The sequence below is a fragment of the Triturus cristatus genome, chromosome 1_2, assembly GCF_964204655.1.
Source record: "Triturus cristatus chromosome 1_2, aTriCri1.1, whole genome shotgun sequence".
Lineage (NCBI taxonomy): Eukaryota > Metazoa > Chordata > Amphibia > Caudata > Salamandridae > Triturus > Triturus cristatus.
The window spans coordinates 509,514,043-509,528,435 of NC_140580.1; the positions used below are offsets into that span (position 1 = coordinate 509,514,043).

Below are 14,393 nucleotides of genomic sequence, written 5' to 3' on the forward strand. Positions count from 1 at the left end.
CGCATGTAGCTAATTAACTTTAGCTGATTAGCTTTAAAACAAGGAGACTTCGGCGCTAACCCCTACTTCCTCACTTGACCGGAAGCGTGTGATCTTGGACATAGTCCTTTCTCTTTCCGTCACCCAATTCTCTTATTACCAAAATGGCGCCTGCTTATAAATAGAGTGAACACTGCTCCATAAAACAAAATGGACTGTTTAATTGAGTCTGCAATGCATGTGCATAGAAGCCACCCACTGCGCAGAGTTGTGATATACACGTCTATTCCCTCCGACCTGAGGCACACGCCACTTCAACACCCAACAGTAAGTTGGTAAAAGGACTATATACAAAAATAAATAGAACTTTGAACCGACAAATGAAGGCCATTCTGTGCACGTTTCTTCCTAATCTCTGCATCCATAACAAGCCCAAGTCTGCGATTGGTGCCAGCAGCAAAAGGAATTTTTTTAAAAAGCACGCGAGTGGTGAGAAGCCACCCACTGCACAGAGTTGTGATATACACGTCTATTCCCTCCGACCTGAGGCACACGCCACTTCAACACACAACAGTAAGTTGGTAAAAGGACTATATACAAAAATAAATAGAACTTTGAACCGACAAATGAAGGCCATTCTGTGCACGTTTCTTCCTAATCTCTGCATCCATAACAAGCCCAAGTCTGCGATTGGTGCCAGCAGCAAAAGGAATTTTTTTAAAAAGCACGCGAGTGGTGAGAAGCCACCCACTGCACAGAGTTGTGATATACACGTCTATTCCCTCCGACCTGAGGCACACGCCACTTCAACACACAACAGTAAGTTGGTAAAAGGACTATATACAAAAATAAATAGAACTTTGAACCGACAAATGAAGGCCATTCTATGCACGTTTCTTCTTAATCTCTGCATTCATAACAAGCCCAAGAACGCGAGTGGTGAGAGCAGCAAAAGGAAATTTTAATACAGCACGCGAGTGGTGCGCGCGCAGCAGCAGCGGCGGCAAAAGTTCAAGTGATCGCGCTCCAGATGGCACCTCGGGCGATGAAAGCTGGCGGCTGCGCGCGTGCACACGCATGCAAGCGCTAAGCCAGCAAAAGCGTGTGGTAGCACTTTTAAAAGCCCACTTACAAAATGTCTCGCAGAGCTACGCATGCACTGGCGAGACCTAAAAAGGGGGTGTCTTGCATCCCCCAATAATGGAACCATCAAAATGCGGGTCTGTGACGTCAGAAAGACTGACCATTTAAGGGCCTGATTACGAGTGCCCAAGTAAAGTGTGATGCCTAATCAAACGACGATTTGTGCAGGGCTTGCAAGTAAAATATGTGCAAAAGTTTACTGCAGCGGATTGCGCCCTTCATTCAATTTCAGGCTGCCAAACCGGACAGAATCTAAAGAGTGACAATAAACTATAAGATAATGGGTTGTCTCCAATTTTCAAGCAACACTTAACATGGGCAATCATGTTTGCATCAAATAAATTTCGAACAACTCTAAGTCAGAATTTATCAGCTGCTATAAGCATCCCATGCATCCATAGGTACCCATGATGAGGCTCTGTGTAGGGAAAAAAGATCTGGCTATGAAAGAACCACTTGGATGCAGCTCACTGGACCTCAAATATACTCCAGGGGGCGGCCCCAGTCATGCTCAGTGGTGCTGCTGGACTTATGCATGCCTTTTGAATACCTCTAAACAGGACATTTACCTCTATTACTATGCTTAGCTAAAAAGCGCATCTCCGGGAAGAGAACGTAAAAGGTGGGGTCAACACTTTCATTAAATGTGCTCTACATTGTGCACCAAAATCAGCAGGCACCTTAGACGAGCAGCTACCAGTAAAGCGAGGCGTGAGATACCTCGAGGGATGAATGCATTCATAGAGCTGCAGAGATGAAGTCAAGGGATGCATCCATTAAGTCGTCATTGAGAAGGAGTGAGGGCCTCATCTGCTGCTGCCTGTCTGGATTTCAGTCCACACCATGAACCCAGGGATGCATCATATGTGGGTGAATGTTGTGTTCTGGCCAGGCAGTAGTGCGGTGCTCTACGTTCCTCACAGAAGCCTCCTCTGTGCTAAAACACCTGATGGCAACTTTGTATCCCCAGACTGTGGGGGAGAAGCAATAGGGCAGTAACGAGGTCGTTATAAATTCAGCAGAGCCTGTCATACATCACTCCCCTCCCGACTGAGGGGCCCCTGACGACATTTCTATCACATCCCATGTTCTTCGAAATCACTTTGTTATGTCTCTGGTTACTAAAATGTTGGCCAGTCCATCATGGGGCCTTGGGATTAGGTTGAATCGGCTAGACGCTCACTAATGTGGATATACCATCACCAATGACGTAATCTACATATCAGAATGTGTCACAAGGGTCGTGACGTGATTAGGGTTGGACTCCACATCAGTGCTAAAAAAGACAACAACAAAAATCAAGACCTTGCCTACCGCAGGGCACAAGACGCAAACAGTCAGAACCTGTTCTAACACATTTCCTTGAGCGAGACTACTGCTGGTGGGACGGTCGTCGTCACCCACGCGCGCAAAGAAGTAACCCCCAGCCCACCTCTGTGCGCTCCAAGTATTCTCATGGAATTACTCCCTCTGAATATGACAGCAGTTATTCAGTAAAAACAAATGTTTCTATGCATGTGTGTTTGTTGTATTTGCATAGCGCGAACCTCGCCAAAAGGCAGCATGACAATTAGCAGAATAGCTTGCGCAACTATTGCGGGATCTGCGTAAACAGCGAGCCAGACTTTCGAGCGGATTACTAAGAAACGGGAGGGGAAGGGATCCCCGCGGCGGACTGCTCTGGTGATTGGCTGGACCTGGCCACAGTGCAATCCAACCCGGCGATAAGGACCTGCGGAGAGCATTTTCGCGTTAAGCCCACCAGCGTCAAAAAGGTCTCCAGCACAGGCGCAATTGGAGGAGGAATTTTATCAGCATTACCCTGGACTGGGAGGCTGCTGTGGGAAGCGCGAGAGCAGTAAAGGCATCCATCGCACCTGTGAAGCAGAGAACTTTTTTGGAGAGAAAAACACAAAATAGTATTTTGGATCTCTGATTTATTCACGCTGATCTTGTATGTTGCCATGAGCAGAAATGTTTCCTTTCGTGGCTTCGGAACTGTCAGCCACACGAGCGCGAATGACCGGAAATGCGCGTAGGTTGACAGACACAGATACCAGCACGAAGCGATGGGCACGGTGCGCATTATGAACGTACAGGCCCGATGTGGAGGTAAATAGGATGCCCTTCATTATGCCACCTGCAACTACTACATCGTAGGAGCCCTCGTGGAACCAGATCACAGGGCTCAAAGTGGTCATTTAAACGGAGCGTTCCCCAAAACCATGGAAAAGATAAAACAGTTTGTTCGCTTCGTTTTAGAGTAACCACTAGGTGGCGTGCCCTCCCTTGGTAATGAAGACAGCAACGAATTGCCGTCTGGATTTCGTGCAGTTTGTGAGGTGACTTCGTGGTGTAAGCAGCTATTGTATTAGTGCTCAAACCGTACCTCTGGGTTTTTCAAATATACCAAGTTCCCACTGTCTAAGACTTCAGCAGTGCCCGGACTCCGAAAGTCAGGAGACTGCTGGTGAAATCTTGCAGCAGATGCCCCACAACGGCGGATCGTGTACCGGCGAGCTTGCAGAAGAGAAGCGAGAGCGATGCATCGCAAGGGAACTTCGCACGCATTTAATTGGTATTTCTGAGGCGAGATAAGGTAAGCTTTCGGCAGGGGGGCATGTAGAGGTGCGATTCATGCATACTTGTGCAGTGGCATGCTCTGACCCGCAATGAAAGCTTTCTGATGAATCCTCGTTGTAGATGCTTATTGGAAAGTCAGATTGTCAATCAACTGGTTGGCTGTATTCATGGTATGTACCGAGGACAGATGCGCACTGGTGTCCTGTAACTTTGATGAGAGACCCGTGACACGGCGGAAAAACACCACACTGCGCGCACTGGTCCCATGCAGTTGTCGAGGAAGACACCGCAGCGCCGTCCGAAATACTATTCGGCAAGCGAACCCAAAAGAACCCAGCGCGCATTAAAAATACAAGGTCAGAGCAAAATATGTTAAGCCTGGTCCTTTACAAGACGAATGGACCCGAGATCGGCCTGGTTACTTCTGAGTAAGTGTAAGGAACAGCACGCGACGTGATGAAAGGTGCACGTCCTGCTTGTACTGAAAAACGCAGGACAAACCTGAACATTAAATGTGTTGCTTCAGACCTGAACTAAATGCTTTGTATTAGATAAACGTGAAATATGCCATCTTGCTGCATATCTAAGCATTTAAAATGGCATGATGCAGATTACATCGCGTGCGTGACTCGCGCAGCCCAGGTCGGTCTGATAAAACTGCAAATTCAGATTCTGTGTGGAGTTGCCTATTTGTGCCAAGGAGGTGTGGGGTGAAGTGGGGGGGGGGGGGGAGAGTGGGGGATGGGGTTCCCAGGCTGTCTTTGGGACATTCTCTATTGCCTATGACATTAAACATTCTATAAGGGTTTCCTTTAAACCGACTGTATTGAACGATAACCTTTTTTCGAACAATCGATGTGACAGGAACCAAATATAGGCAGTGGGCAGCCTGCGGGTGAACAATTTATTAACAATATTACGAGGAGAAATCACCTGCAGGACACAATGACTCCTGCAGGCAGCTGTCCTGCGGGAGCCGGGGCTCCGAGCTCTGACTGAACTGGAATGTCTTGTCCTTGGGACTGGATGGGCCGCCACAATACCAGGACTTCGCCATCATCCCAGGACAGAATAAAAACTCCCTGGAAGATAGAAGCAGTAAGTTCCGGAAATTACCACATTTCTGTCCTTTTACGTATCAATAATGAACAGCCCAACGCCGCAGCCACAGCATAGCAATAACATCACCCCGTGACTGCGAGCAGCGGCATAGCCATGATTTATTTCAGGAGCTGTCTTTAGGCCAGCGATGGCTCCCCTTCGCGTTCACAGGCAGCCAGGAGCGCAGTGTGCACCGCCGCCAACAGCTGGACGGCGAGCGGGAAGTCAAAACAAGCCCGAATTCCTCTCAAAGTCCTGCGTGATACCGGACTACAAGCGAAGGCTCTTTTAATAACGTGTATTATTTTTATTACTTAAATCAGACCTGGCGACTGGCCTTTCTTCAACCAAACGCGGTTATCAAGAGGCACACGATTACTGAGGCGCTCATAGCTGGAACCCACAGCCCCTGCTCGGTTTACTGACCGATTTAATTGCCGGGCATTAATAGCAGTATTAACATTCACAGTCAGGTGTCTGTGTCTTTGGCGGCCTTGCTACCGCATGGTATGTCAGTTGTGCCCAAAAGAAGGCCATTTCACTATTAGTGCAAATAAAGTGCTTCAGGTCGGTTTACACCAGTCTGAGGTAGACCGTGCACTTCCTCAGGAATTACACCTTTAAATTACAAAACACGCTTCAGATAGTCCATTTACCCACTGGGAATAAGCACATAAGCCTTTGAGAGCTCGCCGGGGTATTTTGCTCATATGCTGTCCCAGGCAGAACACCCATCCCCCCAACAAAAAAGCAGGATTATTTATTTATTTATTGCACTAGAATTTTTTTTAAGAGGAAGTAGCCGAGCTACTTTGCACAACAAGCCTGCACGGAGAGGTACAAGTTATTTATCGCGCCAAGGAGGTTGCAGTTTTAAAAGGCCCCACTCCCTGCTCCGAGTTCCTCATTAAGCTAACAAGCATCTGGGCTGCCTCTGTGTTGAGCAGCTTAACTGTTTCATTGACAAGTAGAATTCATTTGCCAAAGCGCCTGAAACGCTGTGTAAAATGGAAGGTGCAATATAGTTAATTTCATTTAGCACATTGTACAATCAAAAATAAAAACTCAACTGATGCAGTTTTAAATTTCAAACTGAGATTGAATGCGTGCAACTGGCGACGGCATTCCATTGGCAAACCGTAGGGGCTAGTGATAGATTGTGAACTATTAGTATTTGCCGTCTAAAGTAAACACAATTATCGTTTGTTCAGCTAATGGCTCTTATTGTGGACACGTGACAAATATCCAAAAGTATACCCTGACGCGTCATTTCCAAGCGGCTTCTGATTTGTCCAATGAGACGTTGAAACGCAATAAAAATGGTTCAGGTGCCAGATTTATTCCCAAAGATGAGCGTAGACTTTGAACGGCCCTTCGGAGGGGCAGAGCAGTTCCCCAGTCAGCCGTTGGGAGCCATGCTAAAGCCAGGCAGATCTGAGCATCAGAGGAACCATGCAACCCTCAGGCAAAATGATGCATTCTGTACCCGCGTGGCAATGCGCATCACGCTACGATCATCACTGAAACAGGCTCGACCCAAGGGTCTGTCCTCTCGTACTCAACGTGTTCAGTTACACTTGACCCCAGCGATGAGGGAGCTCACGCGGTGCTGAACAATGACACCACTTAAAAAACTGCATGTCACCTTTCCGAAGCATTCCATATTATGGACTGGGCTTTGTAAAAGTGCTGGGGCATAATACATAAGGACGATGCTGAGTTGTTGACTCCAAAACTAGGAGACCATGTAATCGATGTCATGATTTCAATCTTTTAAGAACCTGAGCAATATTGGGCAAACGACTATAAACCTGTGTCAGAGTTTGCACATCTGACATTTAAAACCTGGTTGTGCACATGCGATATATACAAACTAAATATGCTATGAAACATGAATTCATGAGAACTTTGACGGTGCAAATAGTGTATGAACATCCGTGTCTGTATGTCTTTATATTAACTACTACACATACAATAATGCAGTTTTAAAACGACCTTGGTCACTAAACCATCAAAACGTGCAGCCACAGACGGACAATTGATGCAGTTTACAAATAGTGAGTCTTATCCACTGGTGCATGGTCTGAAGTAGTGTGTCGGAAGGGCATATTATGGATAAAAGGACTTCCAACCTATCCTGTGCCCACAAAAAGGACATCTAGGCAAAAGCCTCCCAAGCGCATGCTTTATGTGCTCATATGTTTATAGTGCTTCATTCCATTTTTGAATTAGTCAAGAAATGTTGTTAAAAAGGGGAAAGGGTATATAATATTCTTCTAGAATTATCACAAGACAACATATAGATCTAGCACATTATGCTGTTCATTATTTAGTAAACTCTGCATGTGACCTCACAGTGGTGTAGACATGAGATTGAAGCATGCGTAACAAAGTACAGCCCATCACTGTACACCTTGCAATGAATTTTGAAGATCAAATCAATATTAAGAAAGCGAGGCTAGGTATGAGACAAATCCTTCTTAGAAAAAAAACGATATTATGTCATCCCCTGGTATTCAGCATTGATCAAAACACATTGCTTCTCTCTCATCTAGTCAGTTTATAAACAGCCAAACAAAATGTGACTATACAGGGTTCAATTGACTTTTAGTACATTAATTCCTGCAACATCTAATTCTATCCAACATAGAGTTTCCAGGCACAGTTAATTGTAAATATGAATTGGTTTGATGCCCTAGTTTGGGCTGCCAATACATTAGGCACAACAAAAAATGTGGATTTGAATGTGGTGCAACTGAAAATTAGGTGTGCACTTTGTCCGAACACGCGGGATATGCGTTAAGATAAACACAATGGAATCTTCTATAAAAATGCAATAAAACACAACAGATGTGCAAAAGGTAGACTGCTTTTCAAAATTGGATCAGAGTTCTTCTTTGTTACAGAGCAGTGCTTGATGTAGAGGTCATTCTGTCAATTATTGAAGCTGTATTTGAATAAATGTGCGTCAATTACATCATAGTAGTCTTGGGAAGTTGACATGAATCTTAATGATCCATACTTATACTTGGATTATCCACTGAAGAAAAGAGTTACCTGGCACTATACCATAAATGTCAGACTGAAAATAACTGCTTATCTCACTGGTAATACTGTGGTGGAGTCTAGTTTTACAACATGTTCATCCAATAACGGTATCATATATGGTAGACTATGGCTTCCGATGCTCATGGGGGACCAATGGGACACTGTATGAAAGGAGGTGGTCTTGCTTTGTTGCATAGGGTCGGACTAACTATGAGAATTTACAATCCGGATCCACGGGGTGTAAAAGATATGGAATCATTGGGATGTATAGTACAAATATCATTACGATGATCACCAAAGAGAAGCACATCTGCTCAAGTCTTCAGAGTAAAACTGTCACTTCTTCAGGTTAGAATCTTGTAGAAATGTGAAGAGTCAAAAACAACGGTTCAATTTAGAACATACGGGAGAATTACAAAACACAAGACAAAGTGGATTTATCTCAGCATGGATGTCAACTATGAACCTATAACTTTGATACAAAGAGGTATTTACAACATTGGTATAAAATGTCTGAGACACAACATTTTGTATTTCATAATAGGAAGTGGATTCATATCCAGGAGGGTATTCATTTAATGGGGTTAATGAGAGTAGCTTGACATATTTGGGTAAGACATGAGATTTAAAGGAGGGGAAAACATGGCGGAAGTCATAGGTGTTTTTGTGGCAGGAATTGGAGAGGACGGGATTCCTTGCAAGAAGTAATAATGATCACAAGATCCAAAATTGACCGAGTACTTTGATGGGGGTTGAGTTTAGAAAGGACAAGGTGGACAGGAGAAAGCAATGTTTATGCTTTAATCTGTGAATATTTTGAGATAGCAAGAATAATTCAAGATATTGCCTTGGTTAATGGAGAGGGTGTCTACATTTGGAGGGAGAAGCTTACAACATACTCTATGAGAAGGCAGTCGACAATGTGGCTCAGGTTGGATGTTTGGTGTATCTGGTAACAGGTGTCAACTGGAATGATGTCTGCTACGTTGAGTTGCTTTTAAGATATGCATTGCGATTAAACCAAGAACTACATTTCCTTTAAGTAGTTTGAAGCATTATTCAAAAACTATTCTGACTAAGCTCCCATAAACATGGTCTAAAAGAAAAACCTCAAAAACAAATCAGAGTTCTGGCTAGTGCAAGCTCTTTCTAATTGTATCTCATATAAGAGGGTGTCCACGGATAGCCACTCCTGTGCTTTTCTTGGTTCACCCCTATAAAACTGCTGACCTGACGACCACACACTTCCCAAGTGTAGTAACTAACATGAAAAAGGACAAAAACACTTTTTTAAAGTGTTTAATGTATCATTTTCAGAAATGCTTGTGGCCATGCACCTGTTCATGTAGGCAACGTCAACCCAAATAAGACACGTAGAAAGCGGAGCCTAAACTTTATTTCAAATATGCCATTTCCATTGGTTTACCACTTTTCCTTATTACTGATGTAAAGTGGCAAACTGGGGCCATAAAATGGAGATTGGTGTAAAAAAACTGAAAGTGAATGGCTTGCAACTCACTTCCATGTAGGTTGGATCGAGGTAAATAGGGATTTAAGGAAAGATAATCAAATTTTGTCAGTCTGTCATCTCCCAGATGCCTGCTGACTGTGAAATCCCAGCAGGGCATCTGGCTAAATATTGGATGTATTTCCAAGTGAGTTGGCCCACTAAATATTTAGACATAACTGTACATGACAGGACAATCACAAAACAATAACAAACACTTTAAAACGCTAAAAACAGGTTGTCAGTAAACATAGTTTTATAAAGTCACCAGCTTAAGGCACTATCTTCGACCCTGTGTTGTTTTGTAGAGTAGGAACTAATCAAAGCAGTTCTTAGTGAAATATATGGCTATACATTGATTAAAAACACATACTTTCAGTTACTCGTGCTGGAGGTGAGCTCGCAATTGTATATAAGTTTGATGGAAGCTGGCAAGTGCCAATAGCAGCATTTTATATGACAGAGAAGCCAAAGTGGAGCTGAGGGAGAAATTACATTCAGGAAGTCTTATGGTCAAGATAAAGAACACAATAATAATTTTTTTATGCCAGCATCAACCCATAAAGATATACAATGCAAAACACATTTCTGCCTGCCCACTGGGATTGTGCCTCACTGGAAAAGTGCTGCAGTATAGTATTATGTCTCCAAGCCACCTATGCCACCCAACATGATTCCCAAAGGTGCATTTGTCCCCAGGGGATAGCCCCTCCTTTGCTAGTCAGTTACAACTTCCTTTGATGTACTGGTAAACGTTCAATGGTTTTCAACCAACACCCGTGGTCACAAATCACTAATAAATACGATTGCCACTTGCAGATTGGAGGGAAAGCCTCTTACATGCCCCCTCCTAATTGTGATTCACAAAGGGTCTCACAACATATTTTCCAAATCGTAAAGTTTTTTGTGATTCTCCAAATAGGTTTAGTACACTTTTGCAGTGACAAACCTTGTGAGTTTGCAAATAGCAGAATTTGCGCAAGCAAAAGATTTTTTGTACATCAAGCATTTGGCGCATACAGAAATACTATTGTGACCAGTAATATCGGTATGAAATTAGCTCCATCTTTTGTTCTAGCTTGTTATTTCCAATAACATTTTTATCAATTATAGTTCTGATTGGTACCATAGGTTCACCTTACAGCCACTTCCAAGTATAGTGGATTAACAGCAATAATAAAACAAGCATTAGCATAGCCAATAGGTCTCGCCTTTGGGACCTTATAAGTGTTTATCCATGCAACAGTTGCATAACTAAATACTTATAAGGTCCCAAAAGCGAGACCTATTGGTTATGCCAAGCAGCCGTGCGCCCGCGAAAATGATCGCGATCGAACATCAAAGCGGCCGCGAAAGTGAAAGTAATCGCGGTCAAGCGCGGGGCGCGCGCCCGCGCACATGCACTGTAGCTCTAGGCTGGCCTGGTAGCACTTTTTGGAGCCCTCTCAATAAGTCTCGCCAGACCAGCGAATGCGCTGGGTCAGGCGAGACCTAAACAATGGGCCAGAAGTATCCAGAGTCCATCCGGATGCAAGGAAATATGTATTATTCCATGGGCGTCAATTAGCGGTAGTCAGTGGTAGTGTATTATGATGCCAAGACCAACAAGTGGCATTTTCAGGAAGTTCCTGAATCACAGATGGATTGCTTTTGACCCGTGGTTTGGGTTCCAGGCATTCCAAAAGATCTGCCCTTGGATTCCCAGGGATTGCTGCAAATTAGAAATAGCCACCGAAGAAATCTGACCAGGCTGTAATGGGATGCCAGTTTCTGTAGCCCAGACCTTTTCCCCAGTAGGCTTTGTGCATGGTACACTAAATCTTGATTTTAATCCTTAGTTAAATTTACTAATTTAATGAATCCAAGATAATCTTCAACGAAAAACACTAATCCAAATCCGAAATGAAATCATTTTAAAGTGTGCGGAGCATGTGGAAGCCTTTTTGCAATGTTAATCTTAATATAGATTTCATTTGCATGCTTGAAAATTCAAAAAGAAGCCAAACTCTAATATATGCAAGAAGCACGGCTAGAATATTCATGACATCAAAATCATATTAGATGTAAGTTACCCTTCTAATGAAAAATGCATGCTTTACTGTAAATGTATGTCAGGTATAATTGGCATAATAAATTTCATAAACCACATTCCTGCATTCTTTGACTTTCATCGCTTGTATCACAAACTTAACCGAGCAAGAAGCACCACGACCGAGGTAACTCAGTATTGCTTGGGTTACTTACCAGTTACTACTCTGAGTCCATCTCTCCTCATATTCATACTTATTGAGGTGCACTTACCCACAGACACAGCGAAACTCAGATTTGCAAAATATATGCATTTTAAATTAAAATGCTTAACACCCTTTTCCTCCATTCCCTATTCAATCCTTTACTTTGGACAAATATTGTCATCCAAGAAGATTGATTGTTCTGTTGAAATGAGGAGTTGCATGGCAGCCTGAAGGTATGATGAGGGATAAGGAGTGTAGGCAGAGAAGGATCCAGAGTAGGAATAATAACCACAACCTTGTGAATAATGGGCCGTTCTCACTCCGCCCACTCATCCTCACTGTGGTTATCACTTTTGAAGATGTGTGGCTGGACGCTGGAGAGCATAAGCAGTGTGGACCTAGCCAGAGAGAAATGAAGTGGTGTGGAAGAGAAAAGAGGAGTTTGGGATTCATTGTCAGCTACAATTGAGTTTGTGTTATTGGATGCATGTATATCTAAGAGAACGGTAATCAATACAATAAAGTGAGGGATGTCAATATAAACAGAGCGGGCAGGGTCGGACTGGGACAAAAAATGGGCACGGGTACCACAAAAAAGTAGCCCCTGTTACCAAACCAGATAGCACAAAAAGTGGGCCACATTTGCAAATCAGGCTAGTTTTGAGCTTGTAAAGACATGCTGTACAAGTATTTTTTCAAGGTCTGTGAGATTGCATCTATTTGTGTTTGCTGCAGACAATGTTTGTGGTAATATCAGGAAAATCAACAGTAAAAACCAACACACCAGACCACAAAACAAACCCACAACCTGCTAAAAACCCAGCCCCCACACTGATCTGTGAGACCAGCCCATCAGGCACTGCATGATTGGCCTATAGTTCAGACTGACCCGGACATGAATCAATCAAGATGGACTTTTTAAATTTCTGAGCGTAATATCTCGCTATCATGTAATTGCAGAGACCCCTCCAAAAATGTTAGGCCTTCTAAAAGTACATCATTAAAACACAGGGTCCAACCCCTTACTGATGTAGCTGTACACACAAAAAGGAGACACAAACTATTTGAAAAAAGTAAAACTTCAAATTGGGAATATGTATTACTGGAAACAAAGCAAGCATGCCCCACACATTAGAAAAGCTTGAAAATAACAGTGAGAAAATGGTCTCAGTTCAGGAAAAGTGAAGGCATACTAATGACACAACAATGTACAATGTCGATGTAAAATGTGATGACTAATAAGTCTCAACTGCAGCATACATTTGATTGCCAAGGGCTCATCAGAGGGGAGATTCAATGATGTTTGGATCTACTTCCAAGGATGAACAGCCACAAACAAAATTGACCTTATCTTAAAAACATTGTTCATTAGCTCAAAGGGATACTGTTGCAGCCAATAATGCATGAGTGGTAGGCCACATGAGTGGTACAGTCCGTAGCCACCAGACTGCAATAAACCTAGGAACCATGGGATTTGGTAAATCATGCTTGAATATATACCCCACTCTCTGTACGGAGCTTGCATTTGTTCTTCAAACACAGGGGTGGCTCCTCCACTATGGCGGAGGAGCGTCGACCTACTGCTTTTAGCAGTGTAAAGAAGAGAAACATAAAATGATAATAACTTTAAGCTATTATCATTTTATGCTCCCTGGCGTGTCCTGCTGCTTTGTGGCAGGCGGGTGGGCTGGGCTGCTCTGCTCTCCAAGCAGGGCAGGGGAGGAGTGGTTTATCCACTCCACAGTACGCAATGATTGTTTGGTCGGCCCTCTTGGGCCGCCCAAACCTCTCATGCGCACTTCCCTGTTCTCCATGCAGGCTGCATTACAGCCTGCATGGAGAACATGCCCACCCCTACAGCCCCTGGCTGAGCGCCGTGTCATGGTGCTCAACCAATCACAATCCTGCACTGCAGCTTTGTGATTGGCTGAGGGGAGGGAGCCTGGCTGCCTGCTCCCTGTTCCTGTCAGAGACATGAAAGCAGCAGCAGAGAAGACACGGGACCCGGCCTCAAGGTAAGTTTTTTCTTTAACTATTTTGGCCCCCCTCCAGCACGACACCACCCGCGACCTCCCCGCAGCCCCTTCCTCGCCAACCCTGCACTCGCGACCACCCCCCCCTCACCCCCAAGCCATGCTGGCCACCTCTGTTCAAACGATGCATCCAAATTGAACTCTGTTAGGCAAGATTATTAAAATCCTTCTCTAAAAGACAACTATTGACAAAAGGGCGATTTGAATCGTGAAATGTAAAACACAATTTAAGAACATTTATCTCATACAACAGGCCATCTGGATTCCATGACATTGCAGAGTCTCTCAGCAAAAGATCAAGAGTACAGTGGACTCTGTGAGTCTGTTGACCCAGTAATTCTGAAGGCTTTCCTTTTATGTGAGAAAAAGGCTGCTTATAAACAGGGGAATCTCAGGTTCCCAACAAATATAGCAGATGAAGAAATGCAGGAGACTCCAGTTTATTCATTGAAGACTTTGCTGACCTAAGTGTGTGAGAATTGCTATCCTGGTCCAATATTGTGGGGACGCTTGTAAAGAACTTTATGAAAAGTTTAGCGCAATTTCCTCAAAGCTATTAATGATTGCAGCACCTGAGTCTCAGAAGTGCTGAGTCATGCATAAGACACAATCACTTTCTGAAGGCATGCCTACAGCTGAAACCTACACATTTTATTAGAGTAAAATAACAAATGCAGCACAAAAGGTCTTGAAGTAGTAGACCCTTTCACAATGCCAATAGATCCAGATGGGTCACAACGTATGCCGCAGTCTTGATAGGATAAG

General features: G+C 43.8%; 2 protein-coding genes across 3 annotated transcripts in view; one reads left to right on the forward strand and one right to left on the reverse strand.

Annotated features, from left to right (window-relative positions):
* Window positions 1–14,393, reverse strand: part of DOCK1 (dedicator of cytokinesis 1) — a 1,163,810-nt gene that overhangs the window by 578,959 nt on the left and 570,458 nt on the right. The window lies entirely within an intron of this gene.
* INSYN2A (inhibitory synaptic factor 2A) overlaps window positions 2,914–14,393 on the forward strand; it is a 133,495-nt gene continuing 122,015 nt past the window's right edge. Inside the window, exon 1 of the mRNA XM_085606234.1 lies at window positions 2,914–3,721. The gene's annotated coding sequence lies outside the window, so the exon portion shown is untranslated. The remainder of the gene's footprint in view (window positions 3,722–14,393) is intronic.